Here is a 20,994-nt window from a genome sequence, read left to right on the forward strand (position 1 = left end):
GGCACTCCCATGTTCCCTGGAAATGAAACCATCAGCAGAAGCAATTCGCAACAGTCACCCGCCTTGCTAGGTCAATAACGTTTCTGTCCAGCCTCAAAAGAGAAACAAAGACAATTAAAAGTCCCTGATACGTAATCGTGCCATTTATCCACGATAGACTACGATCTCGACAGACAAAACTGCCCATTTGATTTTAATTACGAACTAAAACGCACGAATACAGAGAACCGTTAGGGACTTTTGCTTCCCCCAATTGGATTTTGAGCTAAAACTCTCGCATGCTAATACCTTGGCTCGACTCTTAATAAACAACAGAAAGAAGTGTGCTTAATAAAATAACGAGAAGCTGTGAAATGTAATTCCGTGGAGCCCGGAACGAGCGGCGAATCAGCTGTCTCGGAGCCGTGCTTTTTCATTCCGATGTTCTCATTTGTATCCGCACCTGTGTCATTCACAGCCTTACGTCTTAACCTAATTTCATGGTCTGCGGGTCTGGATGGATGACTCTGCCACCGCTTGTACAGCGAGTGAGCCAGCACCATAACTCCGTGCAGGTGTGCACGGAAATGATCGGCGGTACCAAAAGAAAAGGAAAAAGAAGGCCCCGCTGCAATAGCACGGAATTGTTCTGCCTGTCGGATATTAACCTTTTAACCGAGCTCTTTTTTTTTCTCAAAATACACCGTGCTTCTCGGAAAGGCGGATCAGAGCAACTATCGGAGGTGGAAGCCATTTTTTGGTGTTATTGTAATATTCGAGCTGAAAGGTGCATGAACCGCTTTGAACACCTGAAGTGGACCTTTTAAAATCTCATTAAAAGCGACTCAAATGGATTTGGGTAACACTCGTGTGAATGGGCTCACTTTGCTGACAATTATACAGGAAAGGCGGAAAATTCTTGACAACTGCAAAAAAAAATAATAAAGCGTTTTAGCCCATTGCAACGTTTATAATTGTTCTTTGGAGAGAAAGGCTAGAACAGATTAATAAGATTTCCATTCATTCCAATAGGAAAAAATGATTTGAGATACACTTGATTTGTGTTACAAGCCTAAACATAAAACAAAAGAAATCTTGTTTTTCCTTCAGCTTCAGATCATAAGGGAAAAGGTTACCTCATTATTCTGAAATATAAAATACTTGTTCAAGATATTAAAGCCATTATGAATATGCTAATTTCCCCTTTTTAAATGCAGATTCACGCCCCCCTCCCCACTTCCCCCAATCTAATGATAGAGGAACCTCTTATATGTAATTACTGTTATATTAATGCTATATTGCGTGCACTCTGTTGCCTAGTGACAGATGTCACCCAAAATAGATGCCTCCTATGTTGGGCTACATGGACCATGAACATGCAATGCCCTGATTTAGGCCATTGTGGAATAGCCATCTTGGATGAAGCCCTCCCCCAGATCATTCGCACAAACACTCTCTGGTGTTTAGTAGGCTTTTTTTCCCCCATTTTATTTGATCAACATTGTTGTTGTATAAAATGCAGAACTCCTCATATTACCAGTTCTTTTGATTATTTTGACAAACCAACTGACCAACAGAATATTTTGTTCTATGATAATATAAGCCAAATTTAGAAAGATGCAATTAAGATACTAGCTTATCTTTATGCATGAGGAAGACAAATATTTATATTCTATTCTGAATATTCTGTTCTATGACAATATAAGCAAACACCAAATTTAGCTCATTTTTTTGCATGAGGAAAAAAAACATATTCATATTCTATTCTGAATATTCTGTTCTGTGACAATATAGGCAAACACCAAATTTAGAAAAAGAAAAGAAAAAAACTAGATTATCCTTTTGCATCAGGAAAAAAAAATCTGCATTTTGGTTGACCAAAAACACCAGTTTCCGACCATAAAGCGGAGAAAATGGGGTTTTGTGTAAAGAAACAATGCAAGTATTTCTACAAAACAAAACTGTAAAAGGACGTTTTTAAGCATGCTGTGAGCATTGCTGACTAGCGCTGAACATTTGTGACTTCCACAGTGGATTTTGAAAAACAAATATATGCGTCAGTGGTAGTTAACGGTTGGATTCGAGTTGGCCTGCACGGCAGTGACTGAATGAATGTACTTTTTTCACAAGAAGTTGAAAAGGTCCTTTTTTTAAGATTTCTTTTGCCACCTCTAGTTATTTCACCTTGTGTATTTTCAGATTGTGTCGAATTAGCAAGTTTTCTCCCACAGTTCTTTCTTGTCAGCCTGTTTGGGCGCCCATAAAACACGGAAACCACGGGCGCTTTAATGTCAGCACTCCGTCTCGGTTGTTAACAAGCCGTTGCGAGTGCGGCGGAAGCGACCCGACTCTCCCCCGCTAGTCCCCCAAGTGCACTGCAGTCACTGATTGCGTGAAAACACGCTGCAGTATTAATTACTGTTTGTAAACAATGCACTTTGCGGAGATTAGCGCACGTGCTCTGCATCCGCCGCACGCTAATTCTCGCCAGTGATTAAGCGGTGAGGCAAGGACAGCTGCTCAAGATGAGTTCATTGGCATGTTTAATGAATTGCGCTTGAGAAGACGATTCAATCATTACTTTGATTAATTCTCCACGTGTCGGATAATGCGTCAAACGTCTGCTGGGTGCCAATAGCGGCGCAAACTGGCGGAATGAGGCTAACCTGTTTCAGAAGGAATTCATTAATCCGACCGTATGGTTTGCTATCGTAACGCTAACGCTCGCTTAGCACCGCAAGGTTAGGTCAATGGGCTTTTTTTTTTTTTTTTACTAACACGCCGTCACTGTTAATGAAGCAAAGGTGGTCATTTAAAAAAAAATAAAAATGAAACCAAAATGTTAGAATATTTTTTTATAACGTTTCTTCTATGAATTACAAGCAAAGATAAAATTGTACTTTTGATGACCCAAAAAAGTCCATAATAATAAATCATTTTAATAATAATAATAATAATAATAATAATGATAATAATAATAAATAATAAACAATTTAAAATACTTAATAATAAATCATTGTTAGAGTTTTATTTAATTTTACAAACTTTACAAACTTTTGGCACGTGATTTTGTAGTAGTAGTACTTAGTTTCTATAATGTCTATAAATTACTAGCAATGATGAAATTATACTTTTGATGACCCCAAAAAATCCATAATAATGAATCATTTTAATAATAATAAATAAATAATAATAATTAATAATATACAATTTAAAATAATGAATACATCATTTTCCCAATGTAAGAATTTTATTTAATTTGACTAACTTTACAAACTTTTTGCATGTGATTTTGTAGTCGTAGTACTTAGTAGTACTTATGTACTGTGCATGTACTTTACGTCTCACTTCTACATGTGAATCTAAATAATCTCCGTCATTTTTTCTCCATTGGGTGACACTCTTCATGATGACAAATTCCGTCGCAGGCACTCAAGGAGGCAAATTCCGCCTTTGCGTTTCTACAGCGCTAAGTGGCTCGTACGTTGCTCGCCCGTGCTTTTTCCTTCGCCCCCTCAGACACGCCGGCGAGTAGCAAACATCTAACGGAAGCAAAGCCAAGGCAAAATCATTTGAGAGAGATCTTGTCAAACAGATTAATCCCCCCACCCTGAGCCTCGGGGGTTCTGGACGCTTTTTCTGTCATGCTGCTTTGCCAGGGTCCCTCTTGATAATACCCCAAAGATAAAATTAATTGTGCAGGGAGATGTGGGATGGGGAGTATCCAAAAGGACCTTGAGCAATGCGTGAAATGCTCTCCCGTTTTCACTCGCTCTCTCTGCATGTGGAAACAATGTGAAAGCGTTCGTCGGGAACTTGTGGACTTTTCCAATAGTTACAATAAATAGACCGACGGGATTTGCCCTTGTTCTATTAAATAGCTTTTTTTTTTTTTCATCGTCACGTTTTCAACTCAAAGGAATTGAGTAAAGCGGAAGTGAGCTGAGTAAATTAGCACACGCTAGCTCCAGCTGTTCTCACATTGGCACAACCCACAATAGAAGGAGGCGGGATCATCAGTGGCTCATTTGCATAAGACAGGACCGCCTCCCTGAAACCGAGTCATTTTTTTCGTATTTCTCAAGACGTCCTGGAAACAAAAGCGTCGAGACAAGACAGAAGCTAACGACAACCCACTGGGGGGGGCGTTAAGCTCGAAGGCCGGCCAGCCGGCTCAAAGGCGGCGGCGGGCGACAGCTTCTGCTAATCACGACGCTTTGAAGCCGAGCGGCTGACGGCGTAATCATAAAGTCACCGTGGGCCGCGTCAAATATCGGACCTGAAAGCAGATGACTTTTCTGCAAGCGTGGAAGCAAACAAAACAATGATTAACCTGCAGACCTCTGCATCTTTCCGGCTCCCCGCCATTTCTGTATATATATGGGAAAAAAAATGCTTTCAAAAAGCTCCCCATTGACACATAGTACATCACTCACCGTGAAATACCTGCAAGGGATCAAGGCGGCGGGATAATGGCTCGAGAGAGGATGCGCTTTGCTGCCCCGTGACGGACATTTCCAATTAGACGAGGTAAATAAATAGTGACTCATCCTATTCTGTGATTCATCAGTCTATTGTGTCTTAAATCAGATCACAGCTTTGGAATCCTCAGTGGTGGCGGGTGGTAGGAGGGGGGGGGGTGCCAGAATTACAGATTTTTTTTTTTTCAACAGTAAATTCGAGTGAGATCTAGCAAATCTAGTGTAAGAACATCAAACATTAGATATATTTTGCCATTTTCTCTGCTTGAATGCGCAATTCTTTGCGATAAAAAGCATCACTCATCTCACTCTCGGCTTCATCTCCACTGTACCCTCACTGACAGCAGTGCTATATATATATACAGTAAGAACGTCTGGCTCTCGTTGTTGCTGTCGGTAAAGGTATTCATCACTATCAAATAGCTTCAAAACCTTTTTGTAGTTAAAAAAAACCAACATTTGCTTCCCTCTCTTCTGTTTTACTGGACTCTTCTTCATACTCAACTGAGCATAAATTAACATTGCCAAAAAAAAACACATTGAAATCACAGAATTTTTGTTGTATGTATGTGTGTATATACTATATATATATATATATATATATATATAATATCTAATTATTTTAATGTTAATATATATATATATATATATATATATTTATTTATAAATTATTATTTTAATGTTTTTAATTAGATAAATAGGTAGGTAGGTAGGTAGGTGGGTAGGTGGGTAGGTGGGTAGGTGGGTAGGTGGATAGATGGATAGATGGATAGATGGATAGATGGATAGATGGATAGATGGATAGATAGATAGATAGATAGATAGATAGATAGATAGATAGATAGATAGATAGATAGATAGATAGATAGATAGATAGATAGATAGATAGATAGATAGATAGATAGATAGATAGATAGATAGATAGATAGATTAAATTGTCATAAAACATTTCGGGCCGTTGGAAACTCAGCCCCCAAAATGCAATTTTTCTCGGTTGGGGGGGTCTCGGGGGCGAATCCATCCAGCCCACATCAGGCACAGCTGGTTGCGAGGGAGCGCAGGTGTAACAAACAAGTCGCCTCTGGCCTTTAAAGCTCGCCCATGTGCTAATGATTGGAGCCCGCCTGGCCGAGTCTCTCCATCGCCAAAATCCAAGCAAATGTGCTCCTTCTGTGTCACAATGCACCCGAAGCCAACCAGCGCGCCATTGCAATCAGCCAGACACAGCTGGCTACCTGCACCACTGTAGATTAGTTCCTCTATTGCCTTTTTCAATTAACTCCAGCCAACATTATCACAACGCAGCATCGTGATTGTGAATAACTTCCAAAGGAGGGGGGTTGGGGCGGGCGAAAAATAGCCCCTTTTTTTGTAAATAAACTGACATGACTCATTAATGTGATGAATGGCTGTGCAATCCCCCAAACCCCCACCCCCCCCCCCTCTTCAAGCTTTCCCTCCTGTGGGCTAATTCCGGGGGAAAGAAAAGGGCGAGCTCTTAAAAACTGCGCCTCAAAGTGCTGAAGCAAGCAAGGCCGCCAGCCAAACGCTCGGTCTTTTCAACTGTTGACGCTCCCAAGGACCCATCTCGCAGTTAACATCAAATCATTAACTTCACCCCGGCCGCAGCCACTCGCCGTCGTAGAGAGATGCTGTTCCAAGGGAGGGGGGCGGCAAAATGGAAAAAGGTCATCGGCAGCCGTGAAGGCTAAATAAGCTGTATTATTGGCTTGGGAATGCGCAGGATCAACACTGACAGTTCTCCCCCGGAGTCCACAATGAGTCCGGATAGTAAAAGGAGGGAACAAATAAAACGTCACAACGTGCCACTTTATGGAAACATGTAATGTTGCAGCCATCTCATTGAATACTTCACTTCTGATGGTTTCCGTGGCAACCACACGAAAGGCGAAACGGAAGTTCAAAGCTGCAGTTTAGCTTGACGTGGCATAGGACGACGTAGATAGCTCTTCTTGAGAAATCTCGAACACCCGAGATAATGAAAACTTGGGAACAACTTCTCAAACATTAAAGTTAAACTTCTGACATGGAACTTCAATACTGCTGTTTATCTTAACAGTATCCATAGCTAGCTGGCGATTCCAGAAAAATCAGGTATGGCTCAGGACATTTATGTATAGCTCAGCTAGCAATTCTAGAAAAATCAAGTATACCCAAAACGCTAACTTATAAACAACCTCTCAAACAATGAAGTTGAACTTGACACTCGAATCTTCAATACCTCCATTTAGCTTAACATGGCTCAGGACAGTTATCTATAGCTACACTCAGCTAGCGATTCCAGAAAAATCAAGTATACCCAGAACGATGACAACTTCTCAACAACTTCTCAAACTTGACAGATGACACTGAACTTCAATACTGCTGTTATCATCATGACTCAGGACAGTATATACCAAGCTCCCGATTCCAGAGAAGTAACGTACACCAGGAACGATGATAACTTCTCAAACAGTGGATTTAAACTTGCCAAAGATGACATAGAACAGTGAAATAAATGACTTCTAGAATAAGAAGGGAACATTAGTGGAGATTTGACCTAGGATAGTCTTCTGGTGACCTCCACTCCTTGTAAAAAAAAAAAAAATGTATTCCATCTTTGAGAAGGTTATACGAGAGTACAAGTGACTTGTGAAGAGCCCTCCATTTCCTCATCGGTTGGTAGCTCGAGCTGAAGTAGCACTTGAGTTCACACCATTTGGAGACAAGTGTGAAGTCCTTACAGGTAACAAAAGAACATTATGTAAAATTCTCCGTCCTTGGTTTCAGGCAGGATTGCGCAAGTCGCCTGTCTGGTAATTTTAGAACAGTTTCCGGACCGTGTCTGGGATTACCTTGGCAAACATATTCCCACTTCTTACCTTTGCCAATTTACTGGTGGGAGCCCTCGAGCCCTTGTCTTTATTACGGGAGTTCCTCATTGATCAATCACTGTCAGGGTAAAGAAGGCTGTTCTGTAATTGCTCTACCTTCTAATCATGAGTGACACCCGTTTCCCCTCCTCTGCCGCAGGTCTAAGCAGAGAGAATGTTCCTTGACTTTCACACTCAACGCCCCAAGGTAAGCTTTTTTTTAATGCACACACTATTTCTTCCCGTTATCTTTACAGCGAAATGGTCTTTGAGTGGAGCTTGGTTAAGACATGAGATTTATCCTCAGTAGGAACAGCCTGGGGTGTGTTTTGATTCTGTTGTATGAATTGCATACACAGCTTAATTGCGCCATCTAGCGGAAGAGCTTTTAATTCTCTGCCTGTCACTACACGTCACCGGCATAGATAAAGACTCATTTGTAGTAAATAATATTCAGACGTTATTGAATCGTTTTCCGTGGCACTGATGATCTTTCACGACACGCTAGTCGGGAGGTCGGCTTGTGCTAGCAGAACCAATGGGAGACATTTTGACTCTTTCTTTCAGTTCTTGCTTGTTAGCTCATGTCGTCGGTCCTGAACACAATATCTGCCATGTCATGATCTGTCTTGTCTTGTAAAAGGCGCAATTGTAAAGCCTCCATGTTCCAAGTCACCCTCGCAAGACTCCGCCTCCCCTACCCCCTGATATGCAAATGCGGCGCTGCATTTCATGCAAATGTCCAACACCACCGATTTGCCAATGTCATTTATATGCCGGCTGGAGAACAAGCGTCCGTGATGTTTTATTCCGCTCACAGTCCGAAGAAGAGAAGGTCGCGTCTACACGACATGATTGTTTTATTCAACGCTGACGGATTAATGCTGATGCGGCACTTTGGAAAAAAAACCGCTTTCCCTGGGAGAAAATAGTTCGACATTTTCTAAGATACGCCGGCCGACGCGTGCGTTCGTTCGGCCTTGGCATTTACGGAGATTGCGATGTCATTGACTGCGTAACTGCAAAGGATTATGCTCTGCGAGGGGGGCAAAGTTTTTAAATTTAAAATGTAATCAGTATAATCACCATAAGCAATCAGTTCCTCTTCATTTCACCTGATCGAGCCAGCCCCCAACCCCCCTCCCCCCCTGTGCTTAAACGAGCCTGTTAAAAGTGGAAACATCTTATCAGCACTCGGGATTAAGCCTTGACTTTGATTAACATCTGCACAAGTTTTTGGAAATATCAAAATTGGCGATTATGTTCAAGGGTGGCACACAGCGGGATTTGTGTTTGGATCGTAAAGACATGAAAAGTTATTTGGGGGAAGCGACCATTTTGACGCCTTAACAGGACGCAGGGTCTTCTCGATGATCTTGTCTCGATTTTCCTTCTCGATCCGGCTTTTGATTGTCGCAATCCATTTGTGGACAACTCATCCCTGGTTCATAAGTAAATGCAAAGTGCACTCAGTGGTTTGTCCTGCTTCGTATTGGAGATAATTGTCTATTTCGATAAGCAGTGCTGACAGTGCAGGCGAGCCAATCGACTCTGAGGCTTAATGACTCAAATGATTGGTCAACATCGGGACATCATCAAAGTGCAGTCTGCGTGCTTCTTCCTAATGAAGTCACAGTGTCCACAGAGTCTGAACACTTTATGAATGTCAATTTCTCGCCGTAATAAACTGCACTTTGGAAAAGCTCCCCGTAGAAATGGGGACGGTCCTTTTTGTGCCGGCGTGTGTTTCGGGAAGCTAAAGGTCAACGCGGGTCAAAGCCATCTTGGCCGGTACTTAAACACCGAGACGGTCGGTGCCAGAATGGCTTAATGACATGGCGTGTAATGACTTTGCCATAAAGGGAATTAAATGTCTAAACGCTGCGGGGATTGGCGTCGGCTTGAATTGAAATCAATGGGATGCATGGCCGGATCCCGACGGCGTTTGGCCGCTTGTTTAAAGCGAGCGCTTTTGCTATTGATGTTGTCGCTCAATGGGTTCATTCTTTTTGAGACCGACGCATTGATCAGCAAATGGCGTGCTTACTTTGTTCTTTCGCACCTAGCCTTGCATTTAATATACCGCCAGCATTTGCCCAAAACCATTAAGCCTCAAGAAGCCAAGGCAGTTAATGTTGAGGCTTAACACGGCTGCCTGGAATACAACATTCTGTTTTTGACACTGGAATTTCACCGGGCTGGTCCACCAGATAATTATGAGCTGTTAAACCTTCAGCAAGATTGCAAAGCTGTAAGTTTATGGTAACTTCGCTACACATTATAGATAGCGCCAAACCTAATATTACATACTACAGTTAAACCTCTACTTACGAATTTAATTTGTTCCGTGATCAGGTTCGTCGATAGAAAAGTTCGTAAGGCGAAGCTAATTTTTTTTGTCAACGATTACGGCAAAAACTTCAGACAAACTACGAAAGAACTTGTCAATTCAGTATGCTAACACAGGAAGTGGCTGAACGAAGTGTAGAGAGAAAAATAAATGACCTCACCGGTCTTTTTATTTGGGTTCGGAATGTCATTCTTAAGAGGAGGCTAAAAAAAATCTTGAGTCTCCGTGTCTTGAAAAGTTCATAAATTAAAAAATAGAGGTTTCACTATACAGTCAATTTACTGCTGATCCAGCTTCGACAGAGATTCTGTTCCCTTAATTACAAACCATCAACAACACAGTCATTCCGATATTGCTTCGCTTCGACCACCCCCCCCCCCCCCCCTTCTTATTTTCCAACTCTTTACTGTGAAAGCCTCAAGGAAAACATTCAAACAGTCTCACAAAAAGCAACGCAGAAAACTAATCTGGCCAACATTGGATTGAACCAAAGACCTTTCGAAACCACCCAAGCTGCGCCCGGCGCGCAAACTCCGAAACTGACAAGCGATTATAAAAGCGCCTCCGGCTTGAGACAGTGTAATCCCCCCGATGTTGCCGTCTATGGAAGTCCGAATTAGATCCCTCAAACAATGTCGACTTGGCTAAACCCTCGGCATTTTAGTCCCAAAATGAAGTTGACCCTGTCAGTAAGCTTAAGGACGTGCGAGTCGTGTGACAAAGCCCTTCAGTCGTCGTAGTCCTCCATCTGCGTTCCATCTCTTCCATGTAATGAGTTCCTACTCCAGCCAGACCACGGGGGCTAATAAGGCTTTTATCTGCTTTTGATATTAGATATTAACACCTCATCAACATTAAGCTCCCGTCCGCCCGTCCCATTCGCATTAGCCGAACAATGTCTCCCAAAGAAATCTTCTAAAACTCAAATTAAAGCCCCTCGCTGAATAGCCGGAAGGATGCGGCTACCCATCGCTCAACTCCACACCTCATTTAAAAGCTTTGCAAATCGCCGTGATCTTTAAAAAAAAAAAAAAGAAAGGATCCTCGCAATCTTGCATTTTGAAGCATATGAATGATAAATGCTACGCCGACGGCTACGAAAGTAGGTCTGAGTGACACAATCAGGATTTTGTTGGTTTGGAAAAAACTATAAATAGAAACGTCAGTCAGGCCATCTTTGTGATCTTCCCCGCAGGGGGCGGAGACACGTTTGTGTTTGCATCCGTCATAATGTTTCATCGTCATTAACGTACTGGAGTTGCGCGGAAAAAAAAAAAAGATGACGTGACAAGCGTCTATTTTAGTCTTTGCAAATAATAAGAAAAAGGTAAATCCTGTTTCGCAGTGCAAAGGTTTCAGACTTCTTATCATCCCTCATGGCATCTTTTTGTCAGGTGCGATGAGGAAAAAAAAAAAAGAAATAATAAATTGGAAATATAGCTGGGAGAAATAGAAAATAAATGACTCGGCTGTGGAAAGGAGCAGAAGGAAGACGGTGAGATTTATCAAGTGGAGATGGAAATGTCTGCCGAGTCTTTGTTGAAAAATTAAACGGAGGACCGAGTCCGTTTGGACCACGCGCCATACTTGAAGTAAGAGGTCCAAAACGCTCTCGGCTTGGTGTTAAAAAGTTACACAAACACCCGGGAAATTTGTGTCACTTACTTGTAATGTTCACCAATGGAAAACAAAGCACAGCAATGGCTGACTTTGCCCGATTAAAGACAAGCTAGCTAGTTTTGTAGCTGACCGACCGCAATCTACAAACGGACGGATAAGTCGTCATATTGACGAATAAAGGTTAAACTATTAGGGATATGTTCTTTATCCATCTGAAACCACTTTTTTCAGCTCCTGAGAAGGATGCTGTTTAAACAACTACAAAAAAAAAAAAAAAACAGTGCGAGTCAATATTGATTGATCCCGGAGCCTTAGCAATTACCTCCATGTGCAGAAGAGCATGTTAAGGTCAGTATTATCTTTGCTCATTTTACGGGTCAGCAACCGGGCTAAATTAACGTGGGGTAAACACTTTTGCTCACCTTGATGAAATTTACGTCGGGAGTTAAAGGGCCGAGATGCCGCGCCCCAGGTTGACCCTTGATATTTGGCAGGACGGCAACCGGCGCTAAAACGACGGCAGCGTAAATCAGACGGGGCAATGAAAGCGAGCAGTGAAAATGTAATGAGGCTATTAAAATAATGTATTTTACGGGACAACCGGGAACGTTCTATTTGCATTGTTGAATGCTGGCAGTGTTTGAGAGTCCAAAATAACTCAATTAATGTGAATAGGAACTGAAAGGATTAGCGCTAAGGGCAGTTTTTGGAACATGTAGTTTGCGCAATATTTTTCCCGCGGTCATAGATTCTGTCAAATGTAGCACAATATGAGCGAGATGGTCTAACGGAAGAAGGAAGACCAGGACAGACTAAATTTGGCAACAAAAAAAACGATTTTTTCGTTTATTTCAATTAACATTCGGTAAAGGTTTTTATTGTATTCTGAATTGTATAATTAAAAGTTTAAGAACAACAATTCTGTCCTCAAGGCTCAAAGAAATACCATTTGTAATGCATGAAAAGTCATTACTGTGCTCTCATTGTCAAGAATGACCAATTTATTTGTGTGCAGAGGACGGCGCCCTGGGGTGCCCCCCCCCCCCACCATCCGACCCAGATGGGTCTATTGAAATCAGCTGCTTTTGTAAACTAATGCTGTCTTGTCATTTTCCCGTGAAGTCTGTGCAGCGTGGCGCTGGCTTCCTCCGCACAGTTCAGGGCAATGTTTGATTCCAAAAAAACACGTCTTGTCGGATGCCAGATAAAAAGGGGGCGGCAGGTTGTGTTAACGGTGTTCTAGATAAACCCTAATCCCAGCCAGCCAGGATAAATCATGCAATGCATAGTGATAGTCGCGGGTAAACATGCTTACAGATGGGCTAAATGATCAAATATAGTATCATCAGTCACATCACAGGTGTTAAAGTCAAGGCCCGGGGGCCAGATAAGGCCCGCCACATCATTTTAGGCGGCCCGCGAAGACAAATTGTGCATCAAATGTCAATTCTAAAATTTCAAAAAATAAAGATATTGTTAGCAATTTTTATTACCATTCATTTTTTTCAAATTATACAGATACGGCCCGTCACATCATTTTAGGCGGCCCGCGAAGACAAATTGTGCATCAAATTCATGTCAATTCCAAAATTTCTAATTGTTTTCACTTTGAAAAAAAAAAGATATTGTTCGCAATTTTTATTACGTTCATTATTTTAAAAATATTTTTTATTTTTAAATATTTCAATATTTCATTTTAAAATATTTGAACAGTTTTCATTAGTCTGTTTTGAAAAAAAGTTATTCATCAGTTTGTTGTGTAGCCTATACTATATATACAATATGAGACGTTCATACATTTATTTGGATTGACAATTTTCATGGGCCTTTGAAGCAAACTATGACCACGATGCGGCCTGCGACAAAAACAAGTTTGACACTCCTGAGTCACATCATATGAAAAGCAAAGATGCTAAATGAACTCTAAAATCTCATCCTGGAGTCCAGCAGTTGACCCATCATCGTCGGCTTGGTACACGAGTAGGAAATTTTACCAAGGACCCGGATCCTTTGACCTTGTTTGCTTTCTCATTAGTACCTGTGACACTTCCAGTGTGTCCATTGAGCATCTCGCAGTCAGTCTTATCGCTTCAGCTCACCTGCTGAGATGTGACACCGTTGTGGGGTTCACTGAGGGATGTCTAACCCCGCCAGCCAAAGCCCGGGTGACCCTGTAAGCAAGAGTGACAACACAATAATACTCCCCGTGCCCTAATCTTTCATAGGTGGATTATCAGATTAGAGGCCCCCGCTTGTTTATGGCCTCGGCGGCTATCGAAAAAGTTGATCTGCGGAGTTTATCGTACACTTGTCGCATTAAGGCGGTTTTCGGGCCACACGGTCGGCTGCGGACGGCAGATAAGGCGGCGGCGGTTGAATAGGACTTTGGAAAAAATGAGAAACAAAACGCTTTGCCTGTCTTTCATTTGATTTCTTTGACCTTTTTTTGATTTTTTTATAAAGAGAAACTAGAAATCAGAGGTTAGCTGTTTCAAAGAGGACGTAATCCGTCTTTTCTCGAGCTGCTCTCTTTCAAAAACGCCGGCCCGTTGAGGATCCCTATCAATCTGCTGTTTTGACAAAGCCGGAGTCCATTATTGAATCCTTTCGGACGGGAGGGGACGTGTGGCTGGCTAATTTTAGCTAACGGCTTCCCTTTCCCTTAGCAAGCAGTGGCAGCAAACACTTTGAAGGTCGTGGGCTCTTCAAAGTGTCCCCGTCAGAGGATATCTGAGAATAACATTCGCCGATACGATCATTATCTAAATAAATAAAGTCTTATCGGATCCGCAAGGTGGGCATGTTTTGACATCACCCAGAATGAGGTTGGAACTTAAATGCGTCAATTACTCCAAATCACTCAACTGCTGAGAGTATTGTTCCAACAGTTATAAAATGTTTCCGGTTTTATTCAACATGACAATTTCCTGAATCCACACCCCCCCCAAAAAACTTATTACGCCGTACATCAGACAAATGTGCTGCGATGGCAAAAGTGACGCACGGAAAAAAAATCTAAGCAGCCGATCATACACTAAAGCGTCCGCGTAATCATGCAGATGAAATTCTCCAAGTGGAAATTAAAACGCCGTTAAGGTCACGTCTCGCTGGCTGCGTCGCCGTGCGAGTCTTAACCGGTGTCCTTGAAGGATTGTTGTGTTTTACATCATTTCATTTGCATAAGGTCAAAGAAATGTTAGGGAGAGTGCATCACCATGTGAAATCGCTCTTGTAAAGAAACTTCATGTTTAAGAACATAGACCTAATGAAGATATCTGGTACCGGATCCAGAAGATTATCGTTGCAAATAACGGTTCGTAAAAAAAAAAAAAAAAGCTGCTGACTTAATTTAAGCCTTATATATACTTAGAAACGCTTTACCAGCCATCTTATATGATAGAAATATTTTTTTTCTGGTCAGGTCAGTGGTGGCGGTCTTGGTTGTGTTTAAGGATCTTTTGGAACTTTCATACCATGGCCAATTTAAATCATAGTTTGTGGTCACAGTGGTAGACCACTCAGCATTCCTCCTTTAACTTTTTTTTTAACTTTAAATGGAGGCCCAGAATGTATAGAAAGCCACAGTACCCTAAAAATACGCAACGAGCGGCGGATGTTTCCAAATGATGATCTGGATCTGTCGTCAGGGAGCCACTCGACGCCCACAAACTGAACCAACGTGCCCCAAAAGATGAATCTGTCGACACTCTGTTGTGCGTATCTCTATTTAATGATATTATATGTCATTTCCCGAGCAAAGAAAACACCATTAGCTAACGCGCTGAGTCGTAGCGAAGCATTCTGTGCCCATTTCCAGTCCTGCTTGGTGCTAGCATAATTGAAATGAGCTAAGTATCATCGCATTTGTCAAGAATTCTACTTCTTCGGCTTTCCGTGACTTAACTCAGGCCTGTTTTGCCAGGTGCTAAAAATCCGTTTCGATACTAACCAGCACTAAAAGTGCAGAGAGGACAATTGACTGGGAAAAAAAAAGTGTTGACCAGAGATTGGAAAGCCGTTATCATTTCAACGAGAACGATATGCTCGTAGTGGGAAAGGACAAAGAGGTCAGCAAAAGTGGAGTAAGTGCTCCCGCGGGCACAAACAGGCGAAGCATTCAAACTGACGACCCCTCCTCCCATCACAACCATTCTCCCCAACCTAACCCAGAAGAGTGAAAATTGATTTCGGCTTTATTCCCGCTCAAATGGATCAGCATGCTGGCGGGTGACCTGATGGTGGGACCCGTCTGCTCAAATTAGGAAGCCATTTGGAAGATACGGTTGACGCATGAATATACTGCCGCCACGGCGTTATTTCGCACATCAAATCATCCGGAGATCATCGAGCCAAACTGCCGATGGATGCTTTGAAAGATGCTTTGAAAGATTTCCGCGCCGCTAACTGTGACACAAATTGCGTCGTTGTCTTAATGATAATATTCATCATTTCCAAAAGTCATTACTATAAAACTTGAACTGCTTTTAATGTCATCTTTTTTAAAAGCGCTAATTTTTCGGTAATTGTCCGGTTTTTACGACCTCATTTTCTTGGAAATTGGAAATCGTATCTACTGTATATTGAATTTATTACCCATGCTAAGTTGTTAATTTCATTGTAAAGTCACATCAATTATGATATTACAGTACCAAACTCATCTTGATGTGCAATTTTGTAAATTCCCATCATGCATCTGTTACGCAGCAACTTTTGTTTCTATTCAGCACCGTAATATTACCGAGCAGGAAGAGCATTGAAGGTTATCGGGATCATTTCTACCGTGCGTCCACTCCGCAGACCTTTACGGCTTCGAGGTCTGCCAAAGCGGCATGCGCCCACAGCGCGGTGGACGCCGCGCCATGTTCGGGAGCATATGGAGCACCGGGGTCACGCGCACGCCCGAGCGTAGCGCATGCTTACAAAATGAGCCAAATGTACTCGCTACTGTCTGCTGGCCTTGGCAGCACTGATTTTTTATTTTTTTTTCCCCTGTACGTTTGCACTTTCCTTCCAGCCAAGAGCATTTTTATTAGCCCCACTAAAAATCACTGAGTCTTTTGAAAGCAGTGGATGCCATCATTGGTTTGGAAAAAACAAGTCTTATATTTTGGTTCTGGAATTTGAGATTGAATAAGCAGAACATTTGCAGTTTGGATCCTTACAGTGGACCGTCTTCAATTAAAATAATCTTGCGTCACATCATGGCATCTTATAATGGAATGTCTTCAGTCAAGACAATCATATTCTTGTATTCATTTTGGGTTCACCTTAATTGGCTGTTATTATGACATCGGTCCTAAGTCTTCAGACATGTACCGATTTTGGGTCTGGTATTTTCAGTGAAGCTTAGTATCAAGCATCACATTCTGTATGCCCACGAGTTTCATTTAAACAGTACCGTAATTCCCAGACTATAAACCGCACCTGAATATAAGCCGCACCAGAAAAAAAAACCGGAAAATCCTAGATAAGCCTCACCGGACTATAAACCGCAGGTGTTTTAGTTGAAGTTGGCTAATTACTATTACCTGGATTACCAAGACAAATCATTTTACAATATTGTAAAAATCTTGACAAATCTATAGATAAGCCGTAAAGGACTATAAACCGCAGGGTTCGAAGCTTGTGCGAAAAGTAGCGGTTTATAATTCGGAAATTACCGTAGTTTTGATTTTGGAGTATAAATCGGTCTTTTACAAATTCAAAGCAGAACCGAATCTTTCTGAGATGCCTTGCCATCTTCCAGATTGTGACACACGGTATCTTCACCGGGTACCCTGCCAGTCAGCCATGCAAATCAAAAACGAAATGATATTATTCCAATCTGATGGGTGATAGCGGCACAATTCCGCAGCAGAATTTCCAGGCTGGTCCAACTGCGATGGTAAAGGAAACCCGCCTCATAAGACACTGGAAAGGTGCAAGATGATGAAGAGTGGTTCCGGCCCACGCGGGGGTCGGCTTGTCAGAGACGACTCGCTGACATAGTAGCCGACCCTCATTTAATCACCATGTTAATCCGGCCATCACGCCATCTTAATGACACCGCCGCCAGACGATCTATCTCCCGATTTGATTTAGGGCTCCATTTGTCATAAGTGACTGTTTCACTATGCAATCAATATGCCCCTTTCAAGGCACGGGACACCCCAAGACCTTAAGAGCTCCACGTTGGTGTCGTGAGGACTTGTTGTGATAAAGTAAATGCTTGGCCAGGCCAAAGGGGCAACGCATCCATCACGGCACGCCGCGTACATCCCCTCGGGTTCTGTCGGAAGACGGCCGTTTTTCATAGAGGCTGTCACCGCCTCGCACGTAGCGAACGTGCGTCCGTCGGTATTCACGGGGACATTCTTCATGTCCGCTTGGAAACGTGATGAATTACAATGCAGCCCTTCCCCTCCCCCCGCTTGATCCAACTTCTTTGTCGCTTGCCAAGTGGCGAGAAGCTGCCATGCTAGCGCACCTCCACGATATCCCCCGCCACGCTCCGTCGAGCCGCCGGGCAAAGGCAGCTTTGCTCGCTCGAGGGGAAATGGGAAACAGCTGTGCCGCAGACAGATGTTGAAGGAGAGGGTGAGGTGGGGTTAGGGTACCTTTCCTCAATTGTATCACATCCTGGTTTCATCACCTGTCAGACAAATCGGACCAGTAAGATTTTCTCATTGATCAACGTTTACGAGCTTAACTCGACGACTCATTTCAAAATGTTGACTATTTGAGTTTAGCGCTTCTAATACAAGTAGATGTTAGATTTTTTTTTCCCCGTCCAATCAGATAACAGCCTCTGTTGTCTTTCTAATGTCCTCTGAGCTCTTTGGAGTCAGTAGCATTCAATTGTATTAAGAATCGGGTTGTTTCTTGAACCAATTACAGTGATCCCTCGCTAGTTAACGTTTCGTTTATCGCGGCTTCACTACATTGCGGATTTTTTTTCCAAATTACAAAAACATTTAAAAGTCAAAATAAAACTTCTCAATTGAGGAAACGTGTGTAACCTTTAGGACAATGTAGTATTGCTCCAAATGTTCGTTTACATTCCTTTAGAAGTTCGTTTTTGCGTGTTAGCACGATCGCAATTTAGCATCTTTCCACTAACTCGTTAGCCTGCCCAGTACTTCTTGTTGGTAACCATACTTAGCGGATTTCACTTATCGCGGGTGGTTTTTGGAACCAATTATTCGCGATAAACGAGGGATTACTGTATATGTTAGAATCACCTCCCACCTCAACTGTCCACATTTTCCCAAATGACAAGGATCAAACCTCAGTGTGTCTCACTTGCAAAAAAAACTAAAAACTAGCAAATCATTTTGCACACCATCCAACGTTTAGTGCAAAATATTAGTGGCGGATGTTGAGAAGTGGTCGTGATTGCGGAGGCAAAAAAAAAAGGAAAAAAAATTCATGTAAATGAGCATAATCACAGCGTAAGCCATTTTAATTGCACCTTAATTTCATGTCTAAAAAGCAACTATTCACAGGAGGTTCCCAGCATACGCCGTGGCAGAATAAGAGCGAGTGGGAGTGCGCATAATTGCGAGGAGTGGTGGTGTACCCGCGCGAGATTGTCACCTCAACGGCGGAAAACTTTTGGAAAGCTTGGAACTGTGACTGTCACATTGATGGGGAAAGACGGAGTGAAAAAGAGAAGGCGGTCCGTCTTGGAAACGAATTTAAATAGTATTGGCTCTAAATATAGAGGCTCCCCCCCCCCTCCCCCCTGCAGGGAGTGAAGATTGAGCTTTGTTGCAAACACCCGAGAAGCATCTGCTGCTGCTACTTTGTCGTCGTAGCAGCTTGTCGCAGCCTCAGATGTTCCTTAACACTTCATTTCCTCAACTTTTTTTTTCCCCCCCAGCTTTTATGTTTTAATTGTGCTAATTGTTTTTGGGCACGTTCCACTTGAGCAAGTCCTTCCTTCGTTCCCTCTCCCAGCTGAACATGGCCAAATGTCAGAACCCGCTCCGCCAAAACATTTTACGAACCGTTACGCGACAATGGAATGTCCCGGGTGGTCCAATAAAATTTGGAGCCGATTCATGTTATGTTTTTGATTGTTTTGTTTGTGTTTGTTGTCATGATGCAAACTAGCATCATGCTAGCTAGCATCCTTATCACAAGTTAGGGTAGTCGTAGTTCCGATTTTTACATATGGCTTGAATAAAGGAAGTATTTATTGTTGTCCTAGCTGGTCTACCAACCTTTAGCCTGGGTGATGTGGTGTTGTCATATATTCAGGTCCAGTTTCAACCAAAGCTAATACAAGGCCACACATTTTAGCCTTTAATGTGAGTATATAATGGTTGTCATAGCGACGAGAGTTGCTGTTTGATTTTGCGGCTGTTATAATTCGAAGCTACAATGTGTTCCGAGTGTTCTTTTGTCAATGCCTTTTTTTTTTTTTTTTACTGTTTGCACTCCCACGTCCCAGGTTTAAAAATGTGAACCACGTAGGTCCTTTATTCACACAGTGTGACATCGAGAGAGATCTGCCGCGGCTTGTCACGCTAAATGTTCCGCCGATGCCTTTCTCGCACGTGACATTGCAGTCTCGCACGTCTCTGTACTTTGTGCGCGGACCTGTATCTAAATGTTTCACTCGCTGAATTCGAAGCACTCTTCGTTTTCATTTCCCCCGGGTCATTCTGACCCGAGCATAAAATCTCCTCAATCTGTCTCAGTAGCATCAGTCTCTGTGACAGGTCAGACCTTCTTTTTCCTTGTTTTTTTATGCGCTGACAAGGAAACGCATAAAACAGCAGACAACCTGGAGGTTTATTTCTCGTGCTTTTATTAGGATCTGTGCCCAATTCCTTGCACTTAACCCTCCTGGTACATTTGTTTGTTCATGGGTCAATGTGAGCCACAATGTTTGGACATCAAAAAACTTTTAGTCAATATTAGTACAACTAGTAGAAATAGATTTATTTGGCTACTATTGGAAAATTTGACTTGCATGATATTTGATATAGTTTTATAGTTAATTTGTGTGCGTACATGGGACCGATTGAATATGGTGTCAAACTCATTTTTGTTGCGGGCCACATGGTCATTATGGTTTCCCTCGTGGGACTAGAAAAGAATAGAATACAAACAACAGAATCCGGTACAAAAAAATTCTAATTTATTTTGAAAGTGGGATTGCAACAAAAATGTATTGCAATATCCCACTATTAGAAAGAAAGACAATTTACAATTTTTGTATTTTAACAAGAAACATTGACACATCATTTGCCTTGTGGGCCACGTAACATGATGTGGTGGGCCCGATCTGGCCCCCGGGCCTTGAGTTTTACACCAGTGGTGTACGGGAATGAATTACTATTTTATTTGACGCAAAAAAAAATATAAAGTGGACTTGTTGTCCCCTTTTTAGCCCTTTGGGTCATATTTAATATTAGTATTAAAAATACAGTAGATTGACCATGGAAAAAATATTTAATGCAATTTTAGCAGATCTTTTAGACTAGAAAACAAATTTTCCAACATTTTTCCCTGACTGCAAAAAACCCCCAAAACCTGCAGAATGTTACGGTTGCCCGCTGTTGCCTCTTCCCGCCCAACTAAACGACCCTCTGTCGGCCCAGCGGCGCAACGGCAAGGTGAACCCGGCTTCCATCCCTCATATTTGCATATGATGACTCTCCCGTGGGCCGTTGGTTGGGTGGCCTTCCAAATAAATACTCTG

General features: G+C 42.3%; 1 protein-coding gene across 23 annotated transcripts in view; it reads left to right on the forward strand.

Moving 5' to 3' along the window:
• The window catches only part of LOC133155156 (receptor-type tyrosine-protein phosphatase delta-like), a 195,112-nt gene that overhangs the window by 78,657 nt on the left and 95,461 nt on the right, over nt 1–20,994 (forward strand). For all 23 annotated transcript variants that reach the window (XM_061280227.1, XM_061280372.1, XM_061280246.1 and 20 more), the window contains exon 8: nt 7,494–7,541. The gene's annotated coding sequence lies outside the window, so the exon portion shown is untranslated. The remainder of the gene's footprint in view (nt 1–7,493; nt 7,542–20,994) is intronic.

Source organism: Syngnathus typhle, linkage group LG1, assembly GCF_033458585.1.
Source record: "Syngnathus typhle isolate RoL2023-S1 ecotype Sweden linkage group LG1, RoL_Styp_1.0, whole genome shotgun sequence".
Taxonomy (NCBI): domain Eukaryota; kingdom Metazoa; phylum Chordata; class Actinopteri; order Syngnathiformes; family Syngnathidae; genus Syngnathus; species Syngnathus typhle.